We start from the raw sequence: 19,118 nt of genomic DNA, 5'->3' as shown, positions 1-19,118 counted from the left end.
TCAAGAATCTTCCATGGGCACCGTGTCCTGTAGCACCTGGACCATCTTTTCCTCCATCAGCTTGGCTTTGCCTGCGTGGGGGGCCTGGATGAGGTGGATGTTTTGCTTGACTTCTTTGATGTCCTGTGCTTTCTGTAACTCTTTCCCCTTCTTTAATCTGTTCCAGATGAACTTGGCCTGGCGCCTCCGCTTGATATCTTCCACCCTCTTCATGGCTTCCACGCTCTGGCTCCACAGCTCCCGCTGGTACTTCACGGGCTCGTGGCGCCGCTTCTCGAACTCGAAGGACCGGTCCACCGCCAGCTCCTTGCCCGCCGCCCGGCGGAAGGCCTTGGTCCAGCGCACCTTCCGCGGGTTGCGCTTCTTCTGGAAGCTCCAGTGGCACTTTCTTCATCAATTTCTTTATCCTGAGCTTTGGATTTCAGCTTACAGTCAAATGGAAATCCACTCAAAGCTATTTTATAGTCAATTTTGGAACTCTCTATGTGATGCCAGTTGATAAGGAATATCTTTCCCATGTATGGCTAGGCTTAATCTGAATCTCAAAATATACATGTCTTGCATACTTGAAAAGAAAAAAGAAAAATCTTACAGTCTTTGCAGAACCAAAATTGGAACAATTTTCCAATCATGTGTTTTATTCCAAGGCACTTAATTCTTCAGATATGTGTCCAAGAAGCAACTAACAAACTTTGCAGTGAGGGGATGAGCCCAGAGAGGCTGTGGGAAAGAAGAGACCCGGTTGCAAGGACACATCAGCAAGCCTGAATTCTCTGTGCTCTTTCGATTGCGTTTTAGGATGAGGAGTGGGGGGAGGGAAGAAAAGGAAGTCCTTTTGGTTCATAGCACACTAATTAGGAAGGAATGGAATGTTATCTCCGCTGCAGATGCTGACTTCAATATCCCCCAGCCTTTTGGCAAAAAAAAAAACAAAAAAAAAACCCCAGCTGCAGTACTGTTCTTAAAATAATTAAGAGGCACTGGGGAAAACGGAGATGCCAAATTTTTCTTGTCCTTCAGCCCCCATGATAAATTTGAATACAGAGTTCAGCCAGATTGTTTGTGGGATCTAATTATCCCCCAACCCCCAAGGTTTCCTCCAGCTCTGTATATGGCATCAGAAAGTACTGGAGGGATTCGTGTCTCTGGTTAGAAACCCCTTGGGCAAAACCAAACTAAACCTCAAATCTGTGTTGGAACTGATGGTAGCAGTCATCCCTGTAGTAGCCCTGTTATCACTTCTGCTTCTTGCTGTGAGATTTACCTGTAAGTGTAGACCAGTTGTTTTGACGTTCTACAGAAGCAACAAGATCTCCCTGCCTCCAGCTTTTAGCTTCTGTGGTTTACACAGTGGTCTACAACCTTGGCAACTTTTAAGACTTGTGGACTTCAACTCTTAGAGCTGGCTGAGGAACTCTGGGAGATGAAGTCCACAGGTCTTAAAGTTGCCAAGGTTGGAGACCACTGGTTTACAGGACATGCTAAGCAACCATGATTTACAAACCGCAATGTCTAAGCCAAAGTCAAGCAAACCATTCTGTGCCTTAGCACAATGTGTGAATGAAGTATCATGTTATGACATAGTTTATTTGGTTTGGGCTCAGGCTATGTGTGAACTCAACCAGAAGAATTTAGGTTTAATTCTGATGCAAAGAATGTAGAATGACATTGATTCAATCTTGCATTTAACCTGCCCTTTTCTTAATGCAAGTCATATCAGCAATTGGGTGTTATTTGTAAAAAACATTAGAACAGGTGTTTATTTATTTATTTATTTATTTTTATTTTTATTTTATTAGGATTTATAGGCCGCCCTTTTCCCTGAGGGGACTCAGGGCGGCTTACAATCATAGGGAAGGGGGTGAAATGCAAAAACAAACAATATGTGAATAAAATAAAATGATAAATAAAATGATAAATTGGATAAATTGGTTTATTGGATTTAATATTTACCTCCCCAGTTGCAGTTCTGAGAACAGATCTTATTTATGTTCCTGTTTGGAGATCTTCCTTTGCAGAAGAACTTTCCTGTTATCTCTGAGTTCAGCATGTTATTTTGAACAAACGACACCCCCCCAGGTTAATTCAATCTGAATTTTAAAAAACCCACCTGAAATAATGCACCTATTTAATTTGATCGTAAGATTGGTAACTTTTAGGTAGATTGTTAGGTGGTACAGATCAATGGTACTACAATAAAATGATTGAAAACAGTCTTGTAGTTATCAAGCTATTTTGTAAATTGACTGATCTTGGCCAGCTCAGTGAGGTCAGATCTGTTTACTATTTCGGTGAGCCACCATCAGCAAATATGGGGCATACTTGGTGGAGTAAAATAAGCAACCTGGAAAATGCATAAAAACCCACTTCCATATTATTGCCAAGAAAATGAAGTGTCCTATCTATGAATTCACTAGGAATGAAGTTCAATTAAAGAGATATTCTACTTAATGTAACTGTTGGGATTCAAGATAAACCATATAAGTTAAAGGTTATGTATTGTAGATTACCATGGGTCTGAACACTTAAAATTTTGATTTCTTTCTCTAAGTGCATTCACATCTTATGCTTAACTCAGTTAGAACTATCACTGATTCTGGCAACACACAATAGCGCATCATCCCAGCCCAAGGCAGGTACTTTGAGAAATATATTCACTTTCTACTTGGTATCTTTGAGCATCTCATATCAAAAGAATACTAACAAGTTTTTTTTTCTGGCAATAGCTTTTCCCTTTAATCAGACAAATGAGTCTCCTTTAAATTTAAATCCAATTGGTGGTTGGGAAGTGCGTGTCTTGCAGCTGTCAGGCCTTGACAATTAAATTTCAAAAAAAGTATCTTAGTTTCAGCCACATTATTTTGTTTCCTTGGTGGACTGATCAAGCAAAACTGGGCACTGCTATACCACATTGTTGACTGGCTTTTCATTTTCACACATTATAGTATTACTAGTAAATGCTGCAGTGTACCTCTTGAGATTGAAACCTGTCCCGACAATGACTCAATTCATGGCACGGTATGACATATTGTCTTTGCCATTGAATCAGTAAAGTCTCTTGTCTGAACCCAGTTGTGAGATCATAGCAGTAAGACTAATTCTAAGTAAAAGGTCAGCAGTATTTGTCACTCTTCCCTTTCCTGCCTAAGCTAGATGAAAGACAGGTATGAACTGTAAACCCGATAGCCAGATTTCTAGGTGCCTGGAGCATAATAGCTGGCAAATGAGTAACACAGAATCTACCTGGTCAGACTGAAACTTGAGTATAAACCTTTTCGCTGTAGAGAAACTTCATCTGTAGTTATATGGTTAGAACTAACACTAAGTCAAGAAAGAAGATATCCTGGAACATCCAGCATGCATTTATATAATAAAGTAGAACTATGTTTAAAAGCTTGAACTGCTACCTTTAATTCCTACCCCTCAGTTAAAAAGGAAAAAACTGAGTTGTGTGAATGTTTAATTCATGCACTTAACAGTTCAACCTGCTCGTTTCTACATACACCCCCCCCCCCCCTTAAAACCAAGTAGCTTTAGCTGGTAACAATAAATGTATTCCTCAATAAATTTGGGGATGGGAGGACAGACATTCTTGATTTTATCCCATATCTATGCAATATGTGATACTAAAGAATTGGGTTTTCATGAATAAAGCTAAACTATGATAGGATATTTTATGATTCAGTATGTTATGCAAGCATAACTATTGCCACGTTTGATCAAAAAGACATTTTTGAACAAGTATTTTTGTTTGCCTAAGAGTGACTTACAAAACACTTTTATCTATAACTTAAATTTTAAGAGTCATTTTATATTTTGCCTTATTTTTTTATAAACAAGGTGGTGAACATACATAACACTCTGCTTCCTAATATTTTCCACACAACCACCACCCTGCAAGGGGAGCTGGGCTGAGAGAGCATGTCTAGCCCAGTCACCCAGCTGGCTTTCATGTCTAAACTCATGCTTTGGTTTCTAGCCGGGTGCATTAACCACTAGACCAAACTGCTCTCCAACGTATATTCTTCTGATATACTTACAGCCCTTTTACAGCTTTTATAAACAGTAAATCAGCCGCATTACTATCTAGAAGTCTTCTTTACATAAAATATGTAGTATATTTTATATTAAATACATATGAAAACAAATACTGTAGGTTGCTCAATCTCCACCTTTCACCCTTCATAATACAGTCTTCAATTGTTTTGAAGTAAAGAATATCTTTCAGTATCAGTTTTGCAAATTCGGACTCTTAACTTCTCTCATTAAAAGCCAGGTTGTCTGGTGTGGCTAATTACAATTCAACACCTGTCTAAAGAGTCCCAGTTTTTCTGCAGTCTGAACACAATTTGAGGTGGAGAAACGGCTTTCAAAGTTCCTCAGAATGCAGGTGAAACACAGTTTAACCCCTGGATTATTGCTCATGTTGAAACCTGAAGAATATTAAATGCAATTCTCAATATTTAATGCTTTTTTCTCACAGCTCAAGGCAAAACTGTCTAGTAGAACAACTATGTACTGGAGACTGTTTTCCTTATTTCTACACCCATTGATTCCAATGGAAAACTCTAGCATTCTTAGTACAGCTAGGTAGTGGACTGACAGCTGAGAAAGACTTTTATATAGAAACCAATTAATGACACTGGCAAGAATGCATTCTTAGGAAAAAGGCCTAAATTCTGTTTGCTAATTCTGCTTGGCTCAAATGCTATCTTTCAGAGGACCTCATCTTACAAGATGTATCTTGAACACACTGAGAAAGATGGAAAATAAATTTAAATTATGACTGCATTCTTATGCCACTTCTCTGGAAATCAGCTCTATTTTACACTTACGGTAATTGTCTGGTTTGGTTCTGCAACCCAACAAGACAGACGCAGACTTCAGGGGATAATTAGAACTGGGAAAAAAATATTATTACCAATCTGCCTTCCATTGAGGACCTGAATACTGCACAAGTCAAAAAGAGGGAAGTGAAAATATTTACAGGCCCCTCACATCCCAGACATAAACTGTTTCAACTCCTACCCTCAAAACGAGGCTATATATGCACACCAGAACAACTAGACACAAGGACAGTTCCCCCTCCCCCCTCCCAGCACCATCATTCTGCTAAAAAAATAATTCCCTCACCACTGTCAAACTATTCACTAAGGCTACATTACTATTACTACTCTTCTCATTGGTCCTATAACCCATCTCCTCCCATTTATGACTGTAACTTTGCTGCTTGTATCCTTACAATTTATATTTATATTGTTTCCTGATTGCTTATTTGTACCATATGGCTATCATTAAGTGTTGGGCCTTATGATTCTTGAGAAATGTATCTTGTCTTTTTATGTACACTGGGAGCATATGCGCCAAAGACAAATTCCTTGTGCGCCCAATCACACTTGGCCAATAAAGAATTCTATTCTATTCTATTCCATTCCATTCCCTACTCCAATTCCCATTCCCTTCTGTTCCGATCAGGAATATTTGAATACGTGGAATAAATAAAAACATCGGTTTTAAAAATGTGAATATGTGAAAAGTCTCTCTTTTACCACTGGACAAATCAAGGACTTTCAGGTGGATAAGAAAACACATGCTGAGTAGCATGTTAAGAGCATGTAAAATAACAGTTAAAACGAAGGGCGTGTCGCTGCCCTGCCTCTCCCAGAGTGCAAACGCAGCCAACTCTTGCCTTTATTCCTAGAATCCTTACGAATCCTTTCGTAACCATTTTCTTTCTTTTGCAGTCTCTGATAAGAACTGATTATCTTGGCTAAGGAGCGTTCTTCTTGCAGAGCTCTTTCTGTCCCGGAAAGGGCAGCCCAGCGGCCCGTCTTTTGCGACTGGAGCGTGTGTGTGTGTGTTATATGCCTTTGCGACGCGCGCATTCGCAGTTGGCGAGGGACTTTCCGGAGGAGCGGGCTCCGGCGGCCGATCTGGCGAGAGCGTCTCCCCAGCCAACTTCTCGCTGCTCCGCCTCCGACCGCGAGAGCTCTTCCAAGGTCCTCTGCCTGCCCATATAAGGCCGCGCGATTGTCACAAAGCACCATAAATAGTGATGTTGTCATCACCTGCCTCTTTCTTGCTGAATTGGTTTAGGGCACCATTCCAAGCAAGCCTGACCCTTCCTTCCTGCTTCCCCGCAGCTATCAATTCCACCCTCTTTCCCGGCCCAGCTGTTCCAAAGGACAAGTCTAGACAAATCTGTGAGAATCCATGCATTTTACTCCGACGAAGTTACGAAAGCCTAAAAACCAGGCATCTCCAACCTGGTGCCCGTGAGATAAAGGGGTTAAAACCAATGTTTCTTAAAAGTCGGCAATTTAATTTTCAAGAATTCCGAGCCTGCATTGTTCTATATATTGCACAGACGAGCTTGGGAAAGAAAACGCACTGTAAAGTTACTAAGGTTGAGTAACACTTTGTTAGAGGAGAATGTGTAGTATGTTCACTGGGGTTTTATGCAAGTTTTAAATTAGACACCGACTGGACTCAAAATCTCTTTTAGCAGAAAAGTAGTATTTTGGATTCTAGAAAAGTGACCTCCACCCCTTGAAAGTTGTACCATAAAGGAAATTGCAGTATTTCCAATGCATCAAAATTCTTTAAAATAACAAGAAGCCAACATTGCTTTCCCAAGACCTTCATAGGTGATTTCCACAAGTGCACAGGCTGCAGTAATTGGTGCTGTAATGCAGAGGTCTCCAACCTTGGCAACTTTAAGACCTTGTGGACTTCACCTCCCAGAATTCCTCACCCAGCTTTGCTGGCAGAGGAATTCTGGGAGTTGAAGTCCACAAGTCTTAAAAGTTGCCAAGGTTGGAGACTCCTGCTGTAATGCAACAGATCTCAAAAGCAAGAAATCAATGAAGGATGCCTCTAAGCCCTGGTACCAACACTATATTGATGTAGAAATACCTAAGAAAAGTTTTTGAAAAATAATAACATTGCAAAGAAGTTCAATGCATATTTTTTTATTTTAAAATTTGAACCCTGTTCTCATGAGTTATTGGAGTGTAACTGTTTTGTGACTGAGCACAGACCAGTTTTGAAGCTTTAGGAAACATGAAACAGGGAAGTTTGTACACGAAGAAATGATGTCACTGTTCCAATTCCCAGTAACTTGGATTATGGTTTCTACATTCCTTTGAAAGAATTCCTGGCACTTACTTCACGCAATGAAGCAATTGTTGCATTATCAAGATTAACTGTTGACTTATTTGCTAGGACAAAGCAAAGATGCCTCTCTACACCTTTATAACTTTCTGTACCTGAAAGTATGCTGAACATGCAGAGAAGTGAGAAAGTAAATGGCATGTGCCGCCGTTATCCTACATGTAAAACTCATAGCAGGAAGGAAAAGGAAGCAATAAAGGTTTGAATTAGTTGTTCCTTCATTTTGCACACCATTTCCTACAGGTAGCATGTTAAGCATTTTCTGATGGGGATAAACATTCAGCTGGGATTCTTCTCCTTAGTACTCAGATGCTTTATCCAAAATATATTTATATGTCTTGCATCTTGTTCATATTTTTATTTTGTTTCTCCTAGTGCATATATTACTATATTATTTCCAGTTTTCTTTTCCTTTTTTAGAGCAGCTTGGGAAAAGAAACAGTCTAGTGGCATCTGCATAGGGGTCAAAATCTAAATCTGCAAGTAAGTGGGAGTAGCAACAAAAAGAAATCTCTATCCCTTTTGTACATGACACCCCACAGATGCCCATACATGCACCCATTGTTATGTTAGCAACAACCCAGTGAAGTATGACTGGTAAGCTCATACCAGATTTTTAGGGAACAGCCAATCTGTTGTAGGAAAAAACAAGACAATTTAGGCAACGTCAAAACCAACACATGTTATTCACATAAACTTTTGTGGATAACATTAGCAATAGCGCTTAGACTTATATGCTGCTTCATAGTGCTTTACAGCACTAATTTACTATTTATTACATTACAGCAGGAGTTCTTGACTCTCGAAATTTATCCTATGTATAGATTTTAGGGGTTAATAAAAGTGGATGGGTGAAAAATGGCAACTATTTTTTCACATATATGATTACACCAGTAGTTTGTTATTTTAAAATATTAAAATATTTTGGTTATCAGTTATCTGAGAATAACTGGTAATATGATACATATGTATTTTAATTGAAATGTATTTTTTCTAAGAGGTATATAGATTTCACTTAGACTAGACTCTCAAATGGGTCTAAGGCAAAAAGAAAAGATTAAGAACCACTGCTATGGAGGCATAAGGAAATTAGGGGAATTTAAATGCAAACGTGCAGACAATGAAAATTATGTACAGATAGCGGCCATTCACTATATAGTCCATACATAATTTATGAGTTAATTCATACATAATGATGTTCACACAGTATTCTGAGTCAATAATTAATCAACCATAGTTTAGCCCAACCATTTCATTCAAATCCAGTTTGTAGTTCTGTTACAGGTGAATCCAGGAAATCGAAATACTGTAACCTATGATTAAGTTAACCATGAACGTGTCATGTGAATGAAGCCACATTGTGATAAACGGCCTTAGTCTTTGTTGAATATATAAGAAATTTATTTCTCCTAACGAAGGGTTTTACATGCAGTCTCCTGATCTAAAACTGCCATTTGAATCATTCCTACCACAGGGCGAAGATCTATGTTAAAATGTAACATGTAAAGATTTTATATGGTTTTCAGAAAATATTTTTCTTTAACAAAAGGTCTCTTGAGGTAGTTTTAATTTTTTCCTCCAAAGAGAAAGCTGTTATTTGTTCTGATCGTGAAGATTTCCATGACAACCGGAAAAATGTCAAATAATCAAGGGAGTGAAAGATTTTCAAACTTAACAGAAGAAAGGGTTTCTGGCCACACTACTTAATTGGAATCCTTTAGGGTTTATTTATTCTGTTTACCACCAATTTAACTTCCCTGCCTAATTAGCACCCCAAAAGAATACTTTTGTTAAAGATTCTCTAGTATAAGCCCCAAGGGGAGGCCTGTTTGCATTCAGTATGCCAAAGTGGACTTTCTCTAATTACACTAAATAACATTAATGCTGTTTCCCTATAATTTGCTTTCCTATGTGAGGTCTGGAAAGAGTTTTTGCCCTACATGAGGCAAAGTCCACCAAACAGAAAAGCAGCCTATCAGAAATACTACCAAACTTCTCTTTTCGTAGTTACTGTTTGCTTCAAGCCGCAAGAACCCCAGCACATATTGCTTAGCATCTGGCAGGATGCCATTACCTCCAGCCTGTGAGCAGTCTTTGGCTTCCTCGTGTACTGTATAAAAGAATAAAACAACAGGGAGAACTGCTACAGGAACATGAGGTAAAGGAATGATATAAGCACTTTTAAGATATTATTCAGAATGACAGATCGAAAAGGCAGGCACTTTAAATGCTAGGATCATAAAAGTACCCCTAGATTAGTAACACCCCTCATGCCAGTAGTGGTTCTCCTATTATTGCCATCACTGAAACAGCCACCTGTCCCTGAGAGCAATTTGTCTTTTGCCTCACACGACCTGACAACATCTTCCCTTCTGACAAAAACAGTTTTTGGCACACTGTTCCCTTTTTGCTTAAGACCAGGGAACTTAGCAACCCGACCCAGGAAGCCTATTGCATTGGGAGGCCACATGAATATTTAACTAGGTGAGTAATCCTTTTTATGTTAAAAAAAAATCCCCATTACACTTTTGATACTGGCAGGAGCGGAGTGAGGATTTTTTCCAACCAGTTAAGACAAAAATGTAATCAGATTTTGGAGACTGCAGGTTCAGTTTCTTAATCGTATATCAGGGGTGTCAAACTCTATTTCACTGGGGGCCTCATCAGGTTGTGTTTGACCTTGGGGGGGCGTGGCCAAGGGGCGTGGCCAGCTCAACGTCACTTGTATCAGGGTCGCCTGTGGGGGGCCCAAGCACTCTGCCAGAGAAAACGGGCTCCCAAGCTCTGTTTTTCACTGTGTCAGCCTCCTGCAACTCTCTGCCAGCAAAAAGGGAGCTTGGGCAGGTCGCATGCGGCCCTCCCAAGCTCCATTTTCGCCGGCAGAGGCACCGCGGGCCAATCCTTCACTGTTTCCAGGGCAGCCCCACAGGCCAGATCTAAGCACCCCACGGGCCAGATCCAGCCCCTGGGCCTTGAGTTTAACATCCCTGTCATATATAGTATTTGAGAAAAATTTGTTTAGGAAGCTAACATATCAATACAGGTAGTCTTTGACTTACAACAGTTCATTTAGTGACGGTTCAAAGTTATAACGGCAGTGAAAAAAGGGATTTCTGACCATTTTTTACACTTAAGACCGTTGTAGCATCCCCATGGTCATGTGATTTACATTCAAATGCTTGATAATTGACTCATACTTATGACACTTGCTGTGTCCAAGGTAATGTGATCCCTTTCACGACCTTCTGACAAGTCAATGGGGAAACCAAATTCACTTAACCGTGTTACTAATTTAACAACTGTAGTGATTCACAACAAATGTGGCAAAAGAAGTCACAAAACTCACTTAACAAATTTCTCACTTAACAACAAAAAGTTTGGGCTCCATTGTGGTCATAGGTTGAGGGCTACCTGTACCATTTATTTTTGTTAATTATGTAATGTTGGATGAATTAAAAAGATGGCAGCCACAATTGCACAATCAAAGTCTCTTTTTTATAGAGTTGAAGAAAACAGAAAAAGATCTTACCTTGTCATTTGCTTCCATTTTTACTTCGGCCAATCACCATGGAAGTCATCTTTGATTCGGTAGCCTTATAAATTGAATAATAACATCAATTGTGGAAATATTTTAATCACTTTATTTGGTATAAATATCTGTAAATTGAAAGTATCTTCAGCATTTATTTTTTGTAAATTGCAATTTGATAATAGAATAATATTATAATTTCTTGGGAAGGCTAGTCTATTTGTATTTCTTTTTTACTTTCATGAAGCATCTTCGTTCTGGGTGTGCTTTTAATTCCCTCTAAAATCTATTGAATACCTGGATAACAATCTCCTAAATATAAAAAAAAATAGAATAGAAAGTGTAGAGCATATTCATATGTACTTAAATTGAGAGTGAAAATTCAGTACATATGATAGGATCATATTGAGTAAAGTTTGTGACCTTGAAGACAAGCATATAGCATATAGTGCATTACTGGCAACAGAGTGAGGCTCATTGCGATTTGGCTGTGTCATGAAATTGATGATGTAGAGAACACAAACTGTTAATACAATTCTTGGCATTCAATAACTACAATTCCTAGGAATTTGGAGGAGAAACCATTTTAATTAAAAGGGTGAAAATTTGGAATACAGTTTCTCAAATCTATTGTTAGAATTCTTGATTTTAAGAATTCCTGATTTTAATCAAAAGTGTTATTAAAAACTGTGAAACCATGCATTTTAGAACAGCTGATTTTAATAAACTAAGGGAAATAGTAAAGCAGATGCCATTACTATTGCATACTTCATTGCATTGGCTGCGTAGAAAAAAATACGTTTCTGAGCAAACATACTTTATATGGCATCCTGTCTTTTGATCTGTTGATTGTAGAACTGATAAAATAATTGTAATATTAGCTAATAGTAAATAATCAACTTGTCTATTGCTAATTGACTAATCATTTCTAGACTTGCAAGACTTAAGCAACTTCTTAACTCTTACAGTATATTGCATCTAGCTGGTTATTCTTGCACAAATGGAAGGATGGGACTATGGTTTAGGAACGACAAGGAAAAGGTAAGAGAACCTAGCTAATTTTAAAAATTTGGGTCTCTAGGGAACTGGTGGAAACACCACTCTCAATAGTGCAGGTAGTCCTCAACTTACAATAATTCATTTACTGACCATTCAAAGCAATGGTGGGTTTCAAATTTTTTTTAGAAACTCTTCTGTGGGTGTGGCCTGCTTTGTGGGAGAGGCTTGCCAGCCATGTGACTGAGTGGGAATGGCTTGCCAGCCATGTGGCCAAGTGGGAGTGGCTTGCCAGCATATGACTGGGTGTGTGTGGCCAACTTGTAAAATGTTGTGAAACTCACTTAAGAACCAAAATGTTGGCTCAGAAACTCTGGCATTTGAAGCACACAAGTCTTAAAGCTGTCAAGTTACAAGACCCTTGCACCCCTAACCCTTTAGAAAAAAAACCCCCAGAGGTGTTCAAACTTGACAGCTTTAAGACTTTAAGGTTTAGATAGGACTCTTAGAGGCGGGCGGGGCGATTGGTGAGTCAGCCAATCAGTGAGCGGCGGGTGGAGCAAGCGTGGTGCGGACAGGCGGGGGGGAGGGAGATGGAACTAGTTCTAAACAGCACGGTAGATTTGTGGAACCTCTTCTATAGAAGAGGTTAGAACTGGCAGGAACCCACCCCTGATTCAAAGTTAAAAACAGCACTGAAAAAAGTGACCCTTGACCATTTGCAACATGCCCATGGTTATGTGATGAAAATTCCAAGACTTGGCAACTGACTTGTATTTATGAGGAATGCAGTGTCCCAGGGTCATGTGATCACCTTTGCAACTTTCTGATGAGTAAAGTCAATGGGCAAGACAAATTCACTTAACAACCATATTACTAAGGTAATAACTGCAGATTCAGTTAACAACTGTGGGTACTAAACTGGGGCAAAACTCATTGAACAACTGCCTTGCTTAGCAACAGAAATTTTGGACTCAGTTGTGGTCATTAGTCAGAGACTACTTGTATTTTAAAATACCTGAGAAACTTTCAAGGATTTGGAAAAATAGAGAGAACACACTCTCCCATCCTCAAAAATGAGAAAGGGAAGATCTGAAAAAAACTAGAGATCTGTGAAATTGAAATCTACACTGGGCAGGTGCTCAGACAGATTATGAAATAGCATTATTTGTCAGCACCTGAATGGGAATGGTTTCATAATTAATAAAAGTCAGCATGGGTTTAGCATAAGCAAATTATGACAGATTAACTCTATCTTCTTCTTTGGAAAAAAATATTGGTTTAGAAAATCAGGGAAAAGCCACAAACTTAGCAAAGCCTTCAACAAAGTTTCTCATATTTCCCTTAACCATGTGGTAAAGGTGTCATCACTATTCAATGGATTTTAATTTAGATAAATGATCACATCCAAAGAGCATTTACACCATTTCAGCTTCGAGGAATAGCAATAGCACTTAGACCTATATACTGCCCCACAGTACTTTACAGCCCTCTCTGGGCAGTTTACAATGTCAGCATATTGATCCCAGCAAGCTGGTCCTCATTTTATCAACCTTGGAAGGATGGAAGGCTGAATCAACCTTAAACCCATCAGGATTCAACTCCAGGCTGTAGGCAGAATGCATCAATGGACTACTACAGGGATATGTCCTGGGTGCATTTTTATTAATGATTTGGATGAGGGGATTAAGGAACAGTTGCAGATGATTTATTCAATTGTCAAATTGGAAGAACTCACTAGTAGGGGAATGGCATGATTCAGAAAGATTTGAGGCTTGAGCAGTGAGCTGAAATTAATAAGATGAAATCTAATGGAAAAATGTAAACTTCTGCATTTTGGATACGAAAATTAAAGGCACAAGTATGGGATGGAGGTGATGAAGACCTGGCTTGGCAGCAGCAGATGTAAAAAGGATCTGGGGCTCCTTGCTTCTTCACTCAAAGTGAGAGTGAAGCAGGTACTAAAAATGCAACTCGGGTGCATTAACAGAAGAACATTTGTCCATTACGTGGGAAATATTTTTTCTATTCTGCCCCACCTTGAGCAGATTAAAGTTCTGAGCACCATAGTTCAAACAGTGATGGACTAGAGCAAGTTAAGAGCAGGGATGTCAGAATGGTTGCGAAACAATGAGCCAAGGGAATGGTTAAAGAATGTCAATATGTTTAACCCCCAGAAAAGATGACAAAGAGGAGATACGATAGTCTTAAAATATCTGAAGGGTTGTCACAATGAAGAGAGACTAATTTTATATTGCCTCAAAAGTCTGGATTACAACCAACAGGTTAACATTACCAGGAATGAGGTTCAGGCTAAACATCATGAAGAATTTCCTGACTGTACAAGCTGTCATCTAATGGAATAGACTGCCACATGAAAGGTGAGATCTCCTCTGCTGGGATCATCTGTCAGAGATGCTGTAGTGAGTCCTGTTGAGTGTCTTCAGAAGGGGGAGGGATATTCACTACATAAATGATATTAATAATGTATCCCATAAGACAATACTAAATAAATTAAATTTAAATGTTAATTGTAAGACAATTTAGAGAGTTAAATAGAAAGCAAGGAAGTGTAGATTAAAAAATGACATCAGTAGGCAATTCTAGTTATTTTTATTAGTTAAGGTAAGGTTGTTCAAGTAGGGTCCACTTTATGTAACACTCAGTTATAATTTGTAGGTGTAAATGGCTCATCAATATATGAATCAGAAAGAAATATAATTTTATATCATTTCCAATATCATCACATTAAACTAAAAAAACTTGTTGAGAAATCTTTGTGTCTTGTCATTGTATGTAATGTTCAAACTGGTATCACACTTAGTCTAATCTCACACATAATAACATACTAAAACATAATAAAGTTTACCCAAATTAATTTATATGACACATTGAACCATAACTTGCTAAAGAGAATGGATTTGGACAATATATCAAGCTAAAATGCAGTGTAATATATCTTGGGTGTTGTGTGATTCCAGAATTGGGTTAACCAATTCAGAATCTGCCATTTTGTATTTGCAGAAAATAGAATGTAAACATAGCAACTTTGGCTGCAAATTTCAGCTTCAAATAAAGTGATATTAATTTTGGGTTCATGTAATAGAGTAAACCGAACATTCTGGATAAAGTTTCTTGTTGATGTGCTTGGCAACTGGGCTTTGAATAGCATGTGGTATGAATAGAGAGATTGTTTTTCAGTGGAGTTAGCTCAGTTCTATAACTAATAGTTACCCTGGCTGGGCTGATATATCATATTAAGTCATGTTTCGCTCAACCATTCTATATTGACTAAGCCTTAGTGGCTGAATGCACACAACACACTCTAAATGAGATAGTCCAGATCAAGCTCAAGCACCATAAGTGAATCAGACATGTATAGGTAATCCTTGATTTATGACCCAAATTGAATTGAACCCCAAATTTCCATTGCTGAGCCACTCAGTTGTTCAGTCCCACTTTACAACCTTTCTTGCCACTGTTGTTTAGTGAATCACTGCAGTTGTTAAATTAGTAGCACTGTTTGTATGTGAATCTGGCTTTCCCATTGATTTGCATGTCAGAAGGTTGCAAAAGATTAGGGTTATGGTTGACATGATCTTGGGATACTGCAACCATCATGTCCATTTGCAAAGCATCCAAATTTTGACCACAGGGACAATAAGTGTGAAAAATGGATATAAGTCACTTTTTTCAGTGCCTTTGTAACTTCAAACAGTCACTAAACCAATGGTTGTATGTCAGGAACTACCTAGATATCCTATAATCAAGGGCAGTTGATGATCATGTGAATCAGAGTCTAGAGTTGAAAAAGCAATCTAGTCAATCATCCAACCCCACACCATTAACAGTCTATGTATTGGCTCACATAACTAATCTTCCAGGAGACTATAAAAAGAATAGGTGAATCAGAAAAAGGATTCACAGATTTCACTTTGAATGTGATTATCTAAATATAGCTACCATCATTGAGACAACTTTAGCTGTAATTACATATTGGATGGATTAGTAATATAAAAAGGTTCTCATTATAGGGAACACTTTTACCATTGCTAGATCTTTGGTGCTATCCAAAACTGGGCTTCTAGCTGCCGAATTGGGCAAGTCTTGGGTGAAATGCACTGAGCAATCTCATTGGAGCTATTGAACAACGTAGAAAACAGCCAGAAAAAAAATGTCAGTGCAACAGGCAAGGTCTGAAGAAAAAGGAAGGACACGTAAGGGAAACCACAAGCATTTCCACCCTCTTTCCCCACCACACTGACCTAGTTACCATGGCAACCAGCATGCTCCAAATCTACTGAGAACACTACATAGTAAAATGCTTTGAAATATTCCTGTGTTAAATTAGGAATGTGATGTTTTGGAGCTGATAAATTAGCTATAATCCCCTCACAGGTTTCTGAAGAAACTGAAATGTCCAATTCACCTGTCACACAATTAAGATAGAGACAACACCAAGGTTTCCTGGAAAGAAAATGCATTCCAGTTAAATTAAAAAATAAGTGACTTACCAGTTGGTGCAGACAGCGTAGCTTTCTGTAGTCTTGGATTCAGTTTTCATAATTCTCAGCCAACCATCCAAAGGTTATTAAGTTGGAGAAGACTGGTTTACAACATGACAATACTGGGATATTTTGTTCATATGACATTCCAAGTCATAATGTAGTTTGGTTTTGGAATATCATGATTAGTAAAACTAGTATGTTCAGTAAATTATGAATAATAAAGCATGGCTTAGTGTAATATGAATTCAGTCTTTAATGTACTGAAGCTTTTTAACTCTGAGGTGGAAAAAACTGACAGAACATTTTGGTCGTCCTTGAACCTAGTAATAAGAACATTGTAGCAACTGTGGGTATTGTGAAACAAGAGAAATGTTAGACATGGCTGGATTTAATTTACAGAATTTCCCCAAATGCACTAAAAGCAGGCAGCTAAATATCAGAGATACCTACTTCATTTACTATATTTTCAGTTATAATTAGAGCAACTAACAGTCATTTTTAGTATCAGGGAGTTCTATTTGTAACTTCCTGTCTCAGTTACAGTTCCTTAATGCATAAAAAAAATATTTTGGTGTTTACAAATGGCTCCTCTATTGAAACTTCATATTCCTATTTTGTCACAAATATCACAGAATAAGAGACATATATACATAAAAAAGATTATGAGATTTTTTTTTATTCAGAAGAGTGAAGTGTGGGCATTTAATTCTTTATTATGAACCTAAAACCATAAATATTAAAAAGTTAAAACTAAGTCAAACAAGATGAGCAGAATCACTGTTTATGGCTTGAAAGAGCATGAACAAAGTCGGAAACATATCTTATTTTACTCATATACTTTTTACAAAAACATAGAATAATATATGAATACAATCTTGCAAATTTATGTACCTAACTTAAGTATATATTGTTTTATCTGGGGAAAAAATAGAACCAACTAGCTAGAGGGTAATATATGAAAATACTACAAGCATTTCCTATTCTGTAGTTGTACCTCCACCACATGAAGCAGAGCTTTCACATTTTAGAGCGTAAGATGGGGTTACCTCCTCAAGGTTTGCTTGACAATGCTTATTCACTAAACCACAATAGCTGGGTTTACTAACATATTAAGCAAAACCCAAACAAATTATAGTGCAAGTAATGTATGAACCTAGCTGTAAGTGCTCCCTACCAAAACATTATTTTTCTAGTGCAAGATGCTCACACTTACACAATTGCTGGCTTCTCAAATAAATTGCATAGTTAGGGGAGCTTGTAGCTCAAGTACCAGACTGCAGGAACTTCCTAAAGACTGAAGTTAGGTTATGAGAAAAGTCCTTGCAGAATATCTCTTATTTTCAATCATCCAGGTATTACGGGATATAGCTAAGTGACATGATATTGTGTCAGGTTTTGCAATACTTTGCTATAAATTTGGCAAATCTCAGCGATTAGAAAGTAAGGGCAGCCTCAGATAAATTTGTTATAGCATTAATGTTAATTGGCAGCCATCAGCATGACAAGTTATAGGGTACCAATCATTTCTTTCTCAGATGCAAATACTGTAGATTATGCTGATCTTGCATGCTCTCCCATTTTATTCAGCCTCTAAGCTTCCTTGCATTGCATTTTTACCCCCAATTCTGTCTCAGCAATGCAAATATATTACAGCAAAAATACTGGGAAAAGAAAACTGTTAATTAACACTACTGATTTGTTGCATCCTGTTAAAGCCCTAACCAGCTAAAACCAATACTATAGACAATCTATTTGCCTACAACATCCGTGAAAACAAAATTGTCATAAATATGACAGCAGAGTGGGTGAAACAAACTGCTCTTTGGACTGAATTTGCTGTACAATGGTTGCCCCTCATGACTCTTTATACCATGTGATGGAAACAGAACTGTGAAAAGTATAAATTATCTCCTAAGTAAAATAAATGTAAATCAACAATTCAAAGAAGCAGAAGAGTTTTCAGTGGTAACATTTAATAATATTTTCTCTGACTTGCTAAATAATATTCCAGAATTCCAGTTACTTCCTTCAGGTCATTATTTATGACTCTTCTCCTATGTTCAATTATACACCTTAAATTACTTTCAAAATTCTTTATTGTTGTGCTCAAAGCTTTTCCTCCGTTTTATAAAACTCCTCTGCACAACTCAACTGAACAATATGGTATTATACTTCAGCCTTCCGCAAAATGTGGTATTGCACCATTGTCAGGTTCCAAATTCCATTAATCCTGTTATTATAATGGTAGCTGAAGTAATTTGGAGAATACTGAGTTAGGGAAACCTATTCTCTGATTCCGTGTACATTCAGGTTTCACAATACTACCGCCCCTCCCAACCTGGTGCCTCACCAAATATGGTGAAAAAATTTCAGATTTATAGGTAGTTCAGCTGTTTTGGGAAGACTCCTGTAGATAATTTCAGGGGGATGTGTGTCAAAAATGCAGGCGGGCAGCAAGAAGCAACCCCTTGATTTTTTTACCCCCTTCTGGATGCTCCTACAGTAGGGGCCCTTGGACCAGTACCAGCCTGAGGCTTGTTGGAAACCGGGCTGCACAAGCAGCAGATAAGTGAGCAAAGCTTCATTTGTCCATGCATAGGATTTAGGTTGCCCCCTAAATCATCTCCGCCCCACATCTGTGGAAGACACTTTTTCTTCTGAGCCAGAAGTGTTGGGGACTTCTGCCCTATAACCAGGGGTGGGTTCCGGCCGGCTTTACTGCCAGTTTGCTTGTGCATGCACTGGATGTCCCCTGTGTGCGTATGCGCGGTTCAATTAAAATTATTCTGGGCATGCGCAGAACTTAAAAACAAGATGGTGCCACTGCTGGTGCCGACTGGGGAACTGGATCGGGGGCATGGCAGGCCTGGGTCACTGCCCGTTCCAACGACTCAGGCTGCCATACTACCACT

At 38.5% G+C, this 19,118-nt stretch overlaps 1 pseudogene; it reads right to left on the bottom strand.

The window, feature by feature from the left end:
• LOC148044069 (putative ribosome biogenesis protein RLP24 pseudogene) lies at window positions 1–10,720 on the bottom strand (annotated as a pseudogene).
• Window positions 10,721–19,118: the final 8,398 nt, after the last annotated feature.

Source organism: Thamnophis sirtalis, unplaced genomic scaffold (genome assembly GCF_051295495.1).
Source record: "Thamnophis sirtalis isolate CommonGarterSnake01/CBP01778 unplaced genomic scaffold, rThaSir2_p1.2 scaffold_9, whole genome shotgun sequence".
Lineage (NCBI taxonomy): Eukaryota > Metazoa > Chordata > Lepidosauria > Squamata > Natricidae > Thamnophis > Thamnophis sirtalis.
Note: the sequence above shows the minus strand (reverse complement) of the source record. Positions and strands in the feature narration are given on the sequence as shown.